Genomic DNA, 16,473 nt, shown 5'->3' with positions numbered 1-16,473 from the left:
TGATAGATAGCTTTTTTTTCCTTTGCTTTACTCTTTAAGATGAATTAAGTGAGCCATCTTTATAGTCAGACACTGACAATTATCTGCGGCTTGAAATTAGATACAACATTTCTTGTCATCCTTAAAAGCCTATAGCTTCTACAAATGGCTTTTGCAGGAGCGTTCCACCAAAATTAATTCTAAAAGGTCTATAGTTTTTACACAGAACATTTCAAAGAAAAGTGTAGTTTTAAATAGAGGTTTAATTTTGGTCTCTGCTACTTGTTTAAGCTTGAAATGAAAGTTTAAAGAATAAGAGTATTTCATGCAGTCCAAATTGAATACCTGGAAAATGTCTTTTTCACACAGCAATTGAACAAAAACCCAAAGTGCATGAATTTAGTAAAACTTAAGCAACACTGCATTTTAATCAAATCCTTGATGAAACTGTAAGTAAACTGTTAAAAGGATTCAAAGTCCAGCCAAGAAGTATATATGCTGGCCATTTTGGTTTTCTCCCCAGAGATTCTCGGTTTAATCTTACAATAGTCCGTGTAACACAAGCTTCATCCCCTTACTCCAGTCTGACTCTGAGAAGTGTAAGTAAAACCCGCTAATCAAAATGTTTCCACAGGGCCAGTGATTTCCACTGTGCTGTTTGGGAGCTCCCTGGGGCGTTGTTACCGACTCCTACATTTCCTCCCTTTGAGCAGATCTATCTTTTTACCAGACCTGAAATTTCCTTTCCTTTCACATATCTTCATAAGCAATTAAGCAAAGGATACCCCCAGATGGGAGGTTAGCCATTTTTCCTTATGTTTCCATGGCAATCTGGTAATTTATAAAGAAGGATAAATGCTGCCTCTGCCAAACATGGAAACAAAAGTGCTAAAGAACAATTTCTGGTGATCCCCAAACTGAAAGGTGGGGTTGTTAGGAGGGAATAGGCTTTGGAGAAGGTCGTTGTACAGGTTGGTTAGCTCCTGTGCCAGCAGATATTTCCCAGGAGCCAAACTGCAGTTCTGGAGGCAACTTCTCTGCACGGAATTCCTGGAACAAAGATGCTGTCTTACTCTGAAAGTCTAATGAGAAAGATGTTATGTAGCTTCCATCAGAAATGGTCCCTGTTTGTCATCATTTATTAAGAATTTCTGCCCAACTTACAATCATATGAAATCATCTCTTTTGTTCTTTTCTTTCTGACTCCTTACTGTACAAAGACCCAAATGAAGACACTAATCATTAATGCATTAATAGCCATTGTTCCCACCAATGTCCACATTATAAATTAATAATCTATGTAGTATTTTCTGTACCTCGGCTCATTTTATCATTACAGCCATTCAAGGTGACTGTTATTGGCCCCACTTGCTGATATGAACCAAAACAATACTTCAGAGAGGCTGTATTAACTTGCCTGACGTGGCTACAAATACGAAATGCTGGATCCAAATATGAACTCTGTATTCCATTTTCTCAGTTAATGATGGACACCAAAGTTAGTGCTCCTCTGGGTGGCATGGGGCATTATAATCCACTGGAGTATATTTCGACCGGTTTGGCCAAGTCCCTTTGGTTTAGAATGGTCAGGCTGACCTAACACATAGGATCAAAATGCTAAAAATTCAGGGCATGACTCAGAGTGGAATCTAGAAATGTCAGTGAACCCAACCACTAAGAGAGTTGAGCAGCCTCAATGGGATTTGAGTTAATTTTTTCTATTGTGAGAACCAAATTCTTAGTTCACAGAGCAGTAACAGATGACAGGACAGAATACAATCTAGGCACTTAAATAGATTGTCCCATTTCACCACCAAAAAATGTTAGAGTAAATTTGTAGACTTTGCTACTCTCCCTCAGACCCACACAACTAAATATCTGATTTAGGACAGAGTCCCAGGAGGACAAAATGACACCGCAGCAATCATTGTATTTAGGAAATAGGAGGACGTGAGAGGCAGACCCAGAGGCCACTTGTGTCTGTTTCTAATGGCCAAATCCACCACAGCTGGGTTTGTTGCTGTTCTTGTCGTCGCAGGGCACACGTGTTACCACTAAGCTCCATCACAGCCCATGACCAGGATTTTGCCTCTTGAGCAATAAGGTCCCAACACTTCTGGCCTTTGAATGACACAAGGACAGGAAGTATCTCCATCACTTCATACCATGGCACCTGAAAAATGGCGGCCACGTCATAGCTCTCAGACTGACTGGAGGATGTCGTAGATAGGAATGAAGATGTCACAGTGCCTGAAAAGTCTGAGGACAGCAAACTGTTTTACAACCAAATAGGCCTGGGGTGGGGGTATAGTCAGGCTGTGGTGGAGGCAGAGACCACCCACTGCCCTGTGCTCCTACCTCCTTTTTGCTGAGCCCACCACCCAGCCCCGCACTGAGCCCATTGAAAGCTGCTTCCATATTGCCTCAGGAATCCCTGATGCGTTTTATCCAGTTTGGTTAGGAGAAGCCTTTTAGTTACTCTAAAACTAGTCTTGGTGTCATTTTTGAGTGCCTATTCAAGAGCACCATTTCCCTCCCCCTTGCTAGGTGACAGCCTTCCAGATCGAGGCTTTCCTAGGGACAAGTGACCTCTTCTTGGCCTTGGTGCATTTGTCTGCTGTATTTGTTCACACATGTCTTACAGTATTTTTTTTTCTGTTAATTTCCTGAAAGCCACACGAAAGAAATTCTTACTTTTATGTATGACTACAGGGAAAGGTCTTGTACCTTAGCGGTTGTACAAATATGAGTATCAGAGGCAAAAAAAAAAAAAAAAAAGAACACTGCCTAATAAAGAAGATAAGTCTTAGCTTGACATGGTGACACAAGGACGCCTATAATCCCAGTACTCAGAAGGCTGAGGCAGGAGGATTATTGCGAGTTCGAGACCAGCCTGGGCCACAAAGTGAGCTCAAGGCCAGCCTGAACTGCATAGCAAGACCCTGTCTCAAAAAGACACACACACTACACACACAAAATATATCTCAACTTATAAATCACAACATAGTTCAAAATATGTTACCAGAATAAGACTCCTACCCTATACAACACTTCCAGAATTTTCCTCTGTTTCCATATTATCTGGTAACTTATAGACCAGTGAGAGACAGAAATCATATGATGTTTATACATGTTCTACTGAACCAAGATGCTCTGCATATTTGATTTCTTTTAGAGAAAGGATCATATTATTCCAGGTTGTTTTTTAAATATCAGGAATATTCAAATCTTACAGTTACCACTCATATGCAATTCATGGTTCCTTGAATGGTGCCCTGAACTTGGCATCACTTGGAAAGACATTTTGGGAAATGGAGAGACAACCAACAAGCAGAATCTTCTCCTCTAGTGGGAGAAGCCAAAAGGACTAAAGTATCTAAAACCACAGAGGGGTAGTTGTTCACCAATATGAAGCAAGAAGAGGGAAAAATGGAAGAAATATTGCCTTGAGGGAGAGTGGGCATTGTCATAAACTCTGCCTTCAACCTGCTGCCATCACCAAATTTAGTAGTCTTTCCACAACATTCTAAAAAGCCATAAAAGATTTTAAGTTTCAAGGAACCCAAATCACACTGCTGTAAACAGAAATCATTGTCTCTAAAGATCTTACATCAGACAAGTGGAAAATTGCATTTCCTCTACACTAGATGAAGACCGTGTATACTTTGAGAACTTTATCACACACTGATTTCCAGATTTTATAAGACTTAATTTTCTTCCTTGTTAACTTTTTTAATAGAAATTTGTAAACATTCCCTAAAATAAAGTACAAGATACCAATTACTCAGCTTCAATAACTATCAATATTTTGCCATATTTGTTTCATCTACCACCATCCTTTTTTATTTCGGATATTTTAAAGCAAATTCAAGTTTTCAAGCCACTTTACCACTAAATACTTCATTAAGCATCTCAAACTAAGGGAATATTTTATTATAAAACATATAATGCCATTAATATACCTAACAAAATTAATCCTCCGATACCTAATACTTCATGAAAGTCCCCCAATTATCTAAAATAATCTTTTTGCCATAGGTTTATTTGAAACATTGTAGTATTACTATGTCTGTCTGTTTATATCTCTTTTGTACTAGAATTGCTAAAACATTCCCGTCCTGCTTCCCATTTTCTTGCCATTTTATCAAATACTGTGTCTGTTAACCTTGAAGAACTCTTCATATCCTGAACTTAGTTGCAAAGTTGTTTCTAAGGTTTTGAATAACTTGCCCCCTAAGAATTGCAGGGGTGCACCCTTGATCTCATGGTCCCTGCACTCTGCCTCGCTTATGAAACTGGACAGTGTGTCCTCTAAGTGTCTACACTGCTCTCCTTTCCCTCGGGTAGAGGAATGAAATGCAATTTAAAGGTCTAACAGATAGCCTCTCTGCAGGTCTCTAACAGGTTTCAAAGGAGAGCAGGAGGATCTAGACAGTGCCCCCATGGCTCAGGAAAGGCAAAGAGAAGCCCAGGGCCGTGGAGGCGCTCTGCTAAGAAAAAAATCACAGTAGAGCATTTAAGGGGGGAAAATACAGCGCTTGTGTTCCAGGTAGGAAGCACCCATCACAGTCAATATATCCTTAGAACTTCTTTCGGCTTAAATCTGGTCTTAGTGCTTCTCACTGGGAAGGCTCAAAGCAAGAGGCAGACCGGGATGCTCAAAGGCTTTGGCTTCTGTCTCTCCAGCCCCATTACTTTGTATTGACAGACTCAGAGTTCAGGATCTGCAGATCAGAAACAAGAAAAGGATGATGTTTGTTCAGTGGCTTGTTCCAAGCAGCTCAGAGCATGTGGCAGGCAGCATCTTGCTGGCAGGTACAGCCAGAGCTCCCCGGAGGGAGAGACTGCGGCAGCCAAAGGACCATCTACCCTACTCAGCTCCGCAGCGCCTCCTATTGGCTAGATTGTGCATCCTATTTAAAGCAGCTCTTGGAACCCTTACCACTCTGGGCTACTTTGGAAAAACCAGTTTCCTGCCGCAACTTGGAAGAATCCAAACAGGACTTGCTGGTATAGTTAAAAATAAAAACCTAAGAGAAGCCTATAACCAAAATGCATGTGCTTCCGTTTAGATAAGCAAACTCTGGCTATGCCCACTTTGTGGTAGCTGAGTCCTCAGCCTTGGGGGATTATTCCATATAATCCTCTGCCTACAGAGGTTTCCATCCCGAGCATAGTTGTGCTCGTCTAGCCCTTCCCGATCTGTTTTTTCATTACTTACAGGTGTATTACAATTTACATTATTAATTGGTCCTTTATAATTACCTTGAGAGTGTCAAGCCATAGACAAATAATAAATTGTTTGGGACAGTTACACATTAGGATCTTTAAAAGTCTAGGATTTTCACGAATACTGTTCCCACACAGCTAATAGATTGCCATGGTATTTCCTAATTTCCAGGCTGGACAGAACCAGGAAGGAGACTATAGTCAGGAATCAGAATAAAATTCTGACTTCACTATGAATTTTCATGATAGTTTCATGCAAGCTACTCCACTTTTTTTTGATCTGTGTGTCTAGAATTACCAGTTGAAAGCTGTAGGAGCCTCGCCCCATGCCCCTGCTATTTGGAACTGCAGGAAAGAAGATGGGTTTCAGTTGTTATAATAACTATGGCAGAGGTGTTGCTGATGTGAATGGCAGGATCCAGAAAGCTTTAGTCTGTACAGAAAAGTTTCATGAAAACGTTCCTGCTGTCTGAATTTCCAGTGGTACTCTGGGTGATCAGCGACACTGGGAAGTGATCTTTAATGTCTTCGTAGCTTGACAATTACAGACATTGGTTGGTGTCTGCAAACCCAGTCACTCAGGGATTAAGTTCCAAGTTTGAATTGTATGTCTCTCATGTGATGGGCATGGTGAGGACAGTGTAAAGCCAAAGTTGAGCAGAACTGGAGGTAAGTGCAGGGTTCCATTTGTAAGTTTTTCAGTGTACTTGGAGGTTGTGTGGATATTGTCTGGGAAAGGTTTGCTTTTATATGCCATATGGAAATTAATACAGATGCTCCGTAACTTATTATGACTCAACTTACAAGGTACAATTTTATAACTTCACAATGGCCTACATGTGACATGGATTCAATACATGCAAAACTTGAAATTGTGAACTTTGTCTTTCGCAGGCTAGCTTCATGCCCTAACATCCTCCCTCGTGCAATGCTGGGTCGGAACAGCAAGCTACGCAGTCAGAAGGACCAACCACTACTCACAATGCTCTCTGCTGCTCAGCTACTCTGTTTCGGAGGTGAGGAGTAGTAAAATGCATATTCAACTTAAGACCTTTGCAACTGAGGATTGCTTTCTTGGGATATGACCTCATCATAAATCAAGGAGCATCAGTGTTTGCACCACTATGTTTATGTGAACATGTTCACCAGTCCAAGATAGACTCTGACCCAAACGAGGAGGTCCTAACTAGAAATGGAAACCAACTAATCACCGTCATGAATTCTCAGAAGTAACTGACAAGAGCCAACCAGTGAAGACAAGTGAGATAAGTTCAAGGTTGGTAAACTGGGCCATCTCCAAATCTGAACTTGGGGTGGCCTCTGAATGTGACATGGTATTATATACAACGCTGTAGTCCTTTCTTTTGTAAATTATTTTCACTATGCTCTAAATAGATGATGATTACTCTCTGTAAATCTTTTCTACAGATTTGTCCCTATAAGCTCTAGAGAATCTTTTTTAGAAATCCTAGTTGACATTTTAATGTTCTCAGGGGTTCAGCCTCAAATAATATACCTCACACTGAAGGACAAAAAATTTAAGTCTTAAAGACGACTTTTCCAATATATATGTCTGGAAGCCTTTGTAGTAAATGCACTAAAAACAATTCTCCTTGGTCTAGGAATGTAGCTGAGTGGCACAGCACTTGCTTAGCATGCATGAGGCTCTGGCTTCAATCCCCAGTGTGCACGTGTGCATACACACACACACACACACACACACACACACACACACACAGATTCTCCTAAAAATAACACACAGAGCATGAAGTTGTCTTAGCCAAATGCACCTACTCATTTGGACCCTCTGAGGCAAGTTGGAACAGAATTAATACTTCTCATGATTTAAAAAGTCTTTGTCTTCAGTTGAAAACAATGACAAATGCTAGATGACTAACATTGTGACAACCAGCCAAGTCTTATTTCTGGTACAATTACACAGAGTAAAACACCATTCACAGCAAATCTTCCACAGTTTTATGGAATAAAAATCTTCTTGCCTTGGCTCCACACCATGATAGCTTGTTGTTCCATTTTCAGTGTTCACATGTGTTTATTTTCCCCTTGCTATCTATAAGTTTATTCCAAGTGGGAACCTTGGTGGGAGATTCTAGAGAGTAGGCTGACCATCAAATAAAAAGGCCTGGAACACCCACCACCATCTCTTCCAGATATGCTTGCCAAAGAGGCTAAGGGGGCCACCTAGACTAGGAGATCCCAGCTGGTTTGTTTTGGTATTGGGCTATAGTAAGTCCCAGAAAACAAAGAAATGTCAGGGATAAAACATAATATGAATATCGGTGACCTGGATCCCTAATATTAACACTACCATTTCTTAATGTATCACTCTAGACCTTAAATCCTCTGAGCTCTAATTTTTTTTTACCTGTCACAGCAAGTTGTACGGAAGGGGAAATCAAATCATATGTGGAGAGAAGCACTCTGACAACTGCCATCTACAGATAACTGTTCATTGTTGAGATGGGAATTGATAGACTAGGACACTGGAACCAGGACCACCTTGAGCCTGAATTGCTCTGGATTTGAAAATCCTCGAATTGGCACTCTGCTCCCCCAACACCCTAGTCCTCCTGGCTGCTGGTGACTGCAGCCAGCATGGATCTAAAATTGGACTCCCTTCTTTACCTACTAATGTGAACAGTGACATGTCTTGAATTGGACACTGCCCCAAAGTTGTAGCACCTGAAAAAAAAAACATGTTTGAAATCACAGAGAAGTTTCTTTTGTTCTCCTTTTGGTTTTAGGTTTTATTTTATTTTTGCTTGTTAGTTTTTTGTTGTTGTTAGTTTTGCTGTTTTGTGTGGATGTGTGTGTTGTTTTTAGTTTTTCATTTAGTTTTTGTTCTTTTCTTCTCCTTTCTTTCTTTCTTCCTGCTTTCCTGGGACTTGAGGAATCTCTTTTTGTCCCTCTTTGTTGCTTACCTTTTTCTTCTTTTTTGTCTTTATTTTTCCTCTTCTCCCTTTAATTCTCTTATATTTTTACTCTCCATATAACTTCTTCTTCCCTCTTTTTAAAAATGTATTTCTTACAATTTTTTCTCTTATCTTTACCTAAGTCTAAAAATATCCTTCTACTCCCCATTAAGATCCTCGGTACCACTTTTCTCTCCTCTTTTCCTCTTGCATGTCTCAGTTCCCAAACTCTATATCTTTAATAACATAACCATAAAGCTTTTTAGTATCTTTTAATATTAGTTTACTTTGTAAAATTGCTATTGAATTGTTTTCTATTCCTTGCACTTAATACTTATTAACTTTAAATAGATACCTAAGTTGTTATACCTTATTTGCAGATTTTGTCTCTAGCATTAAGGGTGATACATAATTGGTTTTTATAGTATGTGAATATCTAATTTGCCTTACCTGACACTTTTGTAGCTGACCCACTTCCTATTTAGAAGATCACATCACTGTTGCTATCTCTCTATAAGCCAACACTCAGATTACCTTTGTGACAGTAAGAATACTAAAGTATATAAAGTATATTCCCTTTGTTGTTGGGCTAACTACACAGCATTGTTCCCTCCCACTTAAAGGAAATAATAACCAAAAAGATTCAGGATCTGTCAGAAGACATGAACAAAAAGATAGATGAACAAAAACAAACAAATAAACAAGAAAAGATACAGCTATTTCTGGGGAACTGGCAGAGTAGTGAGCGGCGGAAAAGGATCCTCTCTAAGATGTGAGGTTCAGACCCTGGAATACAGCAAGACGAGGAAGACCAGGAGGGAAGTGGACCGGGATCCAGAAAGGATCCGAAGCAAAGAGAGAGACTGCAACAAAGAAGGAAGCAGCTAGTGGTGCTTTCTCCTCGAGCCCAGACTTTCTGAGTGGAAGTCGTAGCTCTAACCTGCACATGCATGGGGACCACTGGCAACTCTGGAGGCCTCCACAGAGAGATGCACGGTGAAATGGAGCAGACTGCACTGACTGTCAAGTTACTAGGGTTCAAATGTCCCCCAGGTGAGGGTGATTTGCTGGTAACCATCTTGGAGAGAGGCCAACCGAGCTCTGAAGTCTGAGCAGCTGCAGGCTGGCCCCATTTAGCAGCTTCCAGTGTGAGAGTGAGGCAGCAGGAAATAAGAAGCCAAATTCAACTTGGCAAGGAGCCGAGTTCAAGCAGGAAGGAAGGAGGTACACAGAGTGTTACAGACAGAACAAATCACGCTCTAGACTCACGTCAGAACCTGAGACAGCCTGAATTTGCTGGACGAAAGGTGCAGGCTTTCTGAGATTATATACTCCCCACCTTAAACCTTTGGCTGGGTTGCTGGGATTAATCAACGTGGATCTGGATGTCTGCCCATGCAGTCTACAATGGCAGTGGAACACGCCTCAAAGTGGACTCTTTCTTTATTTTCTTTTTCTTTTCTTTCCTTTTTTTTGTTGTGCTTTGGTTTGGTTTGGCGTTTCTTGATTGTTTGCTCTTGTTTTTATATGAGAGTGAACATGGTTTCTAGTTCTTTTGTTGCTGTTCTGTTTTGTTCTTGATTTTATTTCTTCCTTTTTCCTTTCCCTCCTGTCTTCACCAATTTTCCAAACTTTGTGTAATTTTTGTGTATTCTTTAGCCTTGCTTCTATTCTGTTTCTCTATTTTCCCCCAAACCTTCTTAAGTTTTTCTCTCTTGTGGGTAAAATTGCCATATTGAAGGGGTTTTTACTGTATACAATTTTCTGGCTTGTTTTGGATTTTGTTATATAACCACAACTGTAGTCCATATGGTTAAAGGTGGCAAATTAATAGTTAACTCTGTCATTTTCTGGGCTGTTTCAGGTTACTGTTATTGATTTTTGTACTATTTTAACCAAGCTAACATAATTTTTCTAATCAGTTATTCTTTCTGATATACCAAGAGACTGCCTAAGAGTCATTAACAATACTATAGGCCAGTGCCAAAAAACTGGGGGCTGGGTCAACTAGGCAGCAACTTCTCAACCTCAATAAATTGATTAGGGAGAATTTTGCTACAGACTCAAAACCCAAAAGCCAGCTACACCTGGAAGACATCTCTGAGACACAGTCATTTCTCAGGATTTCTAAATGCTAGTAATAAAATTATTCACCAGAAGCAATTTACAAACATCAACCCAGGAGCTAAACTGAAAAAGAAAAAATAGAAAATGAGAAGATACTTAAGATGAACTCCAGACTTCCAGCTTACCAAAGACAGACTCAGAGGGCAATGAGGTAATTTGAAAGCTGTCCACCTGGATTCTCTGAAGTGCTAACAGTAGAAATAATAAAGCAGATGAATGAGGCTCTAGAAAAAAATCAAATCAGAAAGGTTGTCAGATAACTACAGAGAGTGTGACCATATTGAAAGACCTGTTTTGTGGCCCTAAAAAAGATACATATAAAGAGGTGGAGCAAAGATGGTAGATAGATAACAGCTGGCTACAGAAGCTCCCTGAGATAGTCAACTTAGAATCAACATAGTACAGTGTGGGGAGCCCCTAACAGAGGGAAATGAATTCTCTCCTCCCAAGAAGAAACTAAGGTGAGAAGAACCAATCAAACATACAGTCCTGGTGCTATTACTGGAACAGCTAAAGGTTCAGTGCTCCCGCCACAGCAGGCGACTTGCTGAGCCATCCAAGGTCCCACCACTTCAACTCACTGGAGGCGCAGTCACACTGAGGTCAGGGGTCAGCCAGCCAAACGGAGAGATGAGCTGGCGGGGAGCCTGCATTGACCTGTGGTGAGTGACTGGAGTGGAGCCATTTCCCGGAAAGAGAGGCTCCGGCGGCCAACATTCTGGGCACGGGCAGGACTGGCAAGCACAAGGGGCAGCAGTGACTTCAGTCAGTTGTTCCCTTCCTGAACAGGATTGGTGGAGTGAGCTAGGCCTGGGTCACCTGACCTGGCTGAGACCCAATAGGTTATCCAAAATCAATTCCCTATGCAGCAGCACACACTAACGCAGTGAAGCCTCAGAAGTTTGACTGATCCAGAGGGGAGGTGGTGCATAGTAATATAGTGCAGGTCTCAACAGCTTGACTGATCTGAAGGGGAGGGACCAGCATACGTTGCCCCTGTCTGCAACTCACTAGCACACTGCAGTGGTGCTTCAGAAGAATTGTAACTGACAAAGAAAGAAACTGGGGCCTTTTGGAAGAAACAAAAAAGATGGGAAGAGGAAGCAACAACAAAGAGTCCCCAGGTCCCAACCCTGAAAACACTGACCCAGGACAGGAAAATACAAAGGAGAATGAAAACAGCAAACATGCAATATCAGACACGGCACCAGTGGACATAAAGAGATATCTTGGGACCTCATAGGCAAGTTCAAAAGTGAAATATTTAGCCAAGTAAAGCAAGATATAAGAAGATTAATAAAAGAGATGCTAAGCACTCCTCAAGCAGATACAGACAGAAGAAGAGAGGAATTCACACAAAGTAGAGAACCATTTGATGAAGAATATAAAGAAAATATAGAATACATGAAGCAGATTCAAAGAGATTACCAGGAAATTAAAAACTCTATGGAAAAAAAGACTCTATGGAAAGATGGCAAATCTGCTTGAAAAAAACTAAGGATAGATTATCCAAACTGGAAGACCATTTTGCAATGTGGGATTATGAAAGGAAAAACTTTTTAAAAATAACAAGGAAACAAGCAGTAACAATACAAAGGCTAGAAGATGACAAGAGGATCTATAACTTGAGAATAAGAATGTGAATGAAGAAGCAGGGGTACAAACAAAGGAACTACAAAGGCTTTTCACAGCAATAATTAAGGAAAACTTCCCAAACATAGTAAAAGGAAATGATATTCTGATGTATGAGACATATACAACTTCAGTCACCTACAACCAAAACAGAGCCATACCCAGGCATATAATAATCAAGATCCCAGAAATTCAATATAAGAACAGAATATTAAAAGCTGTTAGAGACAAGAAACAGATAACCTATAAAGAAAGGCCCATCAGAATAACGGCAGACTTCCTGACACAAACCATCAGGTCAAGAAGAGCCTGGAGTGAAATATTCCAAGCCCTGAAAGAAAATAACCTCCAACCCAGATTGATATACCCTGATAAACTGTCTCTAGAAATTAATGGAGAAACAAGATGCTTCCAAGACAAAGAGGAACTTGGGAAATTCGCAACCACCAATCCAGCTCTACAGAGAATACTGCAGGGCATTCTAGAGAGAGAGAAAAGTACTAGGATTCCAGGAAGAGTGGCAGAGAGGCCTTAATGAATGGAGCAGAAAACAGCATGAAGAAGATAAGCAGACAACTGATGGCAAAAAAAGAGCATAACAGAAATGAGGCAGAGAAGGTTGGTTATAATATCTAATACAGATGGCCTTGATACATTAAATTTAAAAAAAAGAACTGTACATGGAGTACATCAGGAGGCAGGGTCCACCGAGATGCTAGTTATAGGAAATATAATTAACATGAAAAAGAGTACATAGACTGAAAATCAAATATGAGAAAACAATGCTCTATGTGACAGAGAACCAGAGTAATAGGGGCAACTAGACCAATATTTGTGGATAGGTTGGAAAGACAGGCTTTAATAGGTAAAAGAATATAATTAGAGAGAAAGTCCAGGAGAGAGAAGGTTCAGAAACACTTAGGTAAATAGCAAGTTGCCCCCCTCAATTTAAAACCAAGGGTCTTGGTCAGACCCCAAAATGCACAGTGTACCCTGGGGAAGTGAAAGGGGAGGGAGAGTCTTTAAAAAAGATGGCAGAGAATGTATCAGGATTTAAAAACCACATTACTTGTACCACTCTGCTTAGATAGATTTTATTCCTTTTTTTGATAGATTTTATTCTGTCCCAGTTGTCTACTTGCATTAGATTTGAGGGCACAGACAGCTATCCTCAAAACATCAGGATATAGCACAGTAATCACCTTTAATTTCTTATTAACTTAATCTGGAGCCCTGTATGACTTATACTGTTTTATCATGACTAATCTTAGTTAAATCTGGTTTGTTTGTAAACCAAGTAAAATCTGGTTGCTGTTTTGTATCAACAGATTTTATTCAAAACTGATATGATTGATAGTATCAAGTCTGAGAGTATAGGCAACTACACTGAAGATGACAAGACTCACTACGATACACATTCTGGTTTGATAACTGCCTGCTTTTGAAGTTTTATACTATATACAAAGTTGTTTTTATTAATACTGTATGTACTGATATATTCAATTATATATAATTGATATAGTCTGATGATATAGCCAATTCTATTGAAGATAACAAGAGACAACACAGGAACTATGGTAGAACTCTTTGTACAATGGCCTTATATGTCTATTTCATGTGTTTATAAGAATGTGTTTTGCTTTGTCTTGCTTTGTTTTGTTTCTCCCTCTAAAACAGAAAGGATAGAAATACATGTTAAGACTCATGCATGTGTAGAACCTATGAACAGTTTATGAGAACTGATTTTATGACACATGATGAAATGAACAGATACTTCAAAGAAAAAGGGACACTAAAGTACCCAGTGTTGATCCTGGAGGGTCATAATGTGAAACCCAGCAATATTACTATTCTTTGTTCAGAGTGATATTAGCCTGCTTGGGTTTGTTCAATCTCAACATAATTGAAGATATGGATAACTGCTTGTATGTTTAAGTGTATAAGATTGATAACCATATTTCTAAGTTTTTGTTGGATAGTTGAACAGAACTCATTGCAGTCTCACTGTTTGAATCCCACTTTATATGCTCCACTTTAGTATCTTGAATAACTATTTGTAGGAAGACAATCTGTAATTATCAACTAGTGATTTCTTACTCTTTATTTTTTTCTTTGAAAGTATATATTATTTCTACCCATTTTCTGTTTTGTTTAACCTTTCTTTAAATAAAAATTTTTTTAAAAAGACACTACAGTACCCAGTGCTGATCCCAGAGTGTCATGATGTGCAATCCAGCAATACTATTATTCTTTGTTTAGAATGACTTTAGCCTGCTTTAGTTTATTTAATCCCAACATAAATGAAGATTTGGATAACTGCATGTATGTTTAAGTGTATAGGATTGACGACCATGTTACTAAATTTTTGTTGGACAGTTGAACAGAACTGTTTGCAGTCTCACTGTTTGAATTCCCACTTTATATGTTCCACTTTTGTATCTTGAACAACTATTTGTAAAAGGACAGTATGTAAACATTAACTAGTGATCTCTTACTGTTTATTTTTTTCTCTGAATGTATGTATTATTTCTGCCCATTTTCTGTTTTGTTTAATCTCTGTTTAAATAAAAAATTTTAAAAAGAGACAGATAAAAAAATAGAAGAGATAAAATGGGGGATATTATGAACCCCCCCCAATAGGAAAAAAATAGAATCCATGAAACAGATTATAAATTCCTTTGAAAGTGTACAAAGCAGAATGAGCCAATGTAAGGACAAAATATCAAATATAGATGACAGGATTGTGGTCAGTAATTGTGAAAATGAAGATTTCTTATAAATAGCAAATGATAACAAAAAATTGTTCCAAAGACTGCTAGATTATGCAAAGAATAATAACATAAGTTTTGGAGGTTTTTTGGCACTGGGAATTGAACTCACGATCTTATGCTTGCCAGGGCAGGTTCTTACACCACTAAGCTTAACCCCGAGCCCTAATAACATAAGATTGATTAGTCAATGAAAAAGGAGACAGGGTAAATGACATTAAAAAATCTGCTCACAAAATAAGGGCAGAAACTCCCAAAGAAGAAAAGAATCTGACATACAGATAAGTGAGACATACCAGACTCTATTTAGCCATGATGATGGATGGGGGAGAAAAAGAGAAAAACTACTACACCGAGGCACGTAATAGTCAAGATTCCAGGAACACAGCACAAGAAACAAATCACCTATGAAGGAAAACCCATCAGAATCACAGCAGACTTCTCAACACAAATGTTTAAGTAAAGGAGAGCTTAGAGTGAAATATTTCAAGGCCTAAAAGAAAACAACCTCCAGCCCAGATTAATGTATCCCACAGTAAAAACTACAGTACTCTGAAAAAAAGATCAAAGTGGACCTCAGAAAACTGAAAGATAGTCTTAGTTTCTGGGTAGGCAGAACCAATATCATCAAACTGGCCATGCTTCTAAACCTTGGGTCTCAGTCAAAATACAGATATTCCTTGTTTAATGACCTAACTGTTTAACAACCAAGGCATGCCATTCAGACTTTACCCTCTGCTCAGCCTTATGAGCCATGTCCAGCCATATGACAAAGGGACACGAGTGGCAGTGAGCCCTATGGTGGCTTTTGTACAGTACAATACAATAATTTTACTGTAGTACTGTAGTTTTATGTCCTGGTATACAAAATGGTAATTGAATGTAAGGTTATAGAAATCAAAGTAAAATTATCAAGTTGGAGTTTCCTTTGACTCTTTTTTTGTTCTGAATACCATAATATACATACTATATACAATTACTCATTAACAAACAATTAGTGAGCAATGACCTTGTCACAGGACCAGAATTCAGTCATTAAATAAGAAGTGTTTGAACAAATAGCATTCATCACAGAGGAAATGAATCCTAGAATTTGTATGGAACTAGAAGAGATTTAGAATAGCAAAAGCAATTCTGGGCAACAAGGGAAGGAAGGAGGCATCAAAATCTCAGACTTTAAGTTGTACTATGAAGCTACAGTGATAAAACAGCATGGTCTTGGCCAAACACAGACTTGTGTGTCAGTACAATAGAATACAGCAATGGCACAATCAGCTACCTTATCTTTACCAAAGGGCCAAATACTTTCACTCAATGAAAGACAGCCTCTTTTTTCAAGTTATGCTAGAAAATCTCACTATCCATATGCCAAAGATTGAACTAGACCAGTGAGGGAAAACCTTTTAGAGATGAGTGTCCAAATTGCAACACAAAACCCACTTATTTGTCACAAAGTGCCAATGCTGTAATTAAATCTGAACACTGAGGTTCTAGTTTAGAAAAAAACAACTCATACATTAACCTCTTTTTTCTTAAAAAAATCCAAATAACGTGTGCCATAAGTTGACCAACATTGACCAGGACCTGGCTATCTGTCACCATGCACTAAACTAAAATTAAAATTAATAAAAGATCTAAACATTAAAGCACAAACAATCCACTGGAAGACAAAATAGGTACAACACCTGAAGACCCCTGGCTGGACAAGAAATAATACCAAGAATCAACAAATAAAGTCACATGGCTCACTTCCCCAGCAGCTGTGGTGTGGCAGGCTGCAGCCACCCCAGAGGGAGAACCACCAG

The 16,473-nt window shown here is 39.2% G+C and overlaps 1 long non-coding RNA gene across 1 annotated transcript in view; it reads left to right on the top strand.

The window, feature by feature from the left end:
* Positions 1 to 14,485, top strand: part of LOC134476997 (uncharacterized) — a 134,841-nt gene extending 120,356 nt beyond the window's left edge. The window contains exons 3-4 of the long non-coding RNA XR_010048860.1: positions 6,103 to 6,484; positions 7,604 to 14,485. This is a non-coding gene — a long non-coding RNA (uncharacterized LOC134476997). The remainder of the gene's footprint in view (positions 1 to 6,102; positions 6,485 to 7,603) is intronic.
* The last annotated feature ends 1,988 nt before the right edge of the window (positions 14,486 to 16,473 follow it).

The sequence above is a fragment of the Cavia porcellus genome, unplaced genomic scaffold (assembly GCF_034190915.1).
Source record: "Cavia porcellus strain 051 isolate PalLab524CR breed Dunkin Hartley unplaced genomic scaffold, mCavPor4.1 scaffold_7, whole genome shotgun sequence".
Lineage (NCBI taxonomy): Eukaryota > Metazoa > Chordata > Mammalia > Rodentia > Caviidae > Cavia > Cavia porcellus.
The sequence above is the reverse complement of the archived record's forward strand: the minus strand, read 5'-3'. Positions and strand labels throughout refer to the sequence as shown.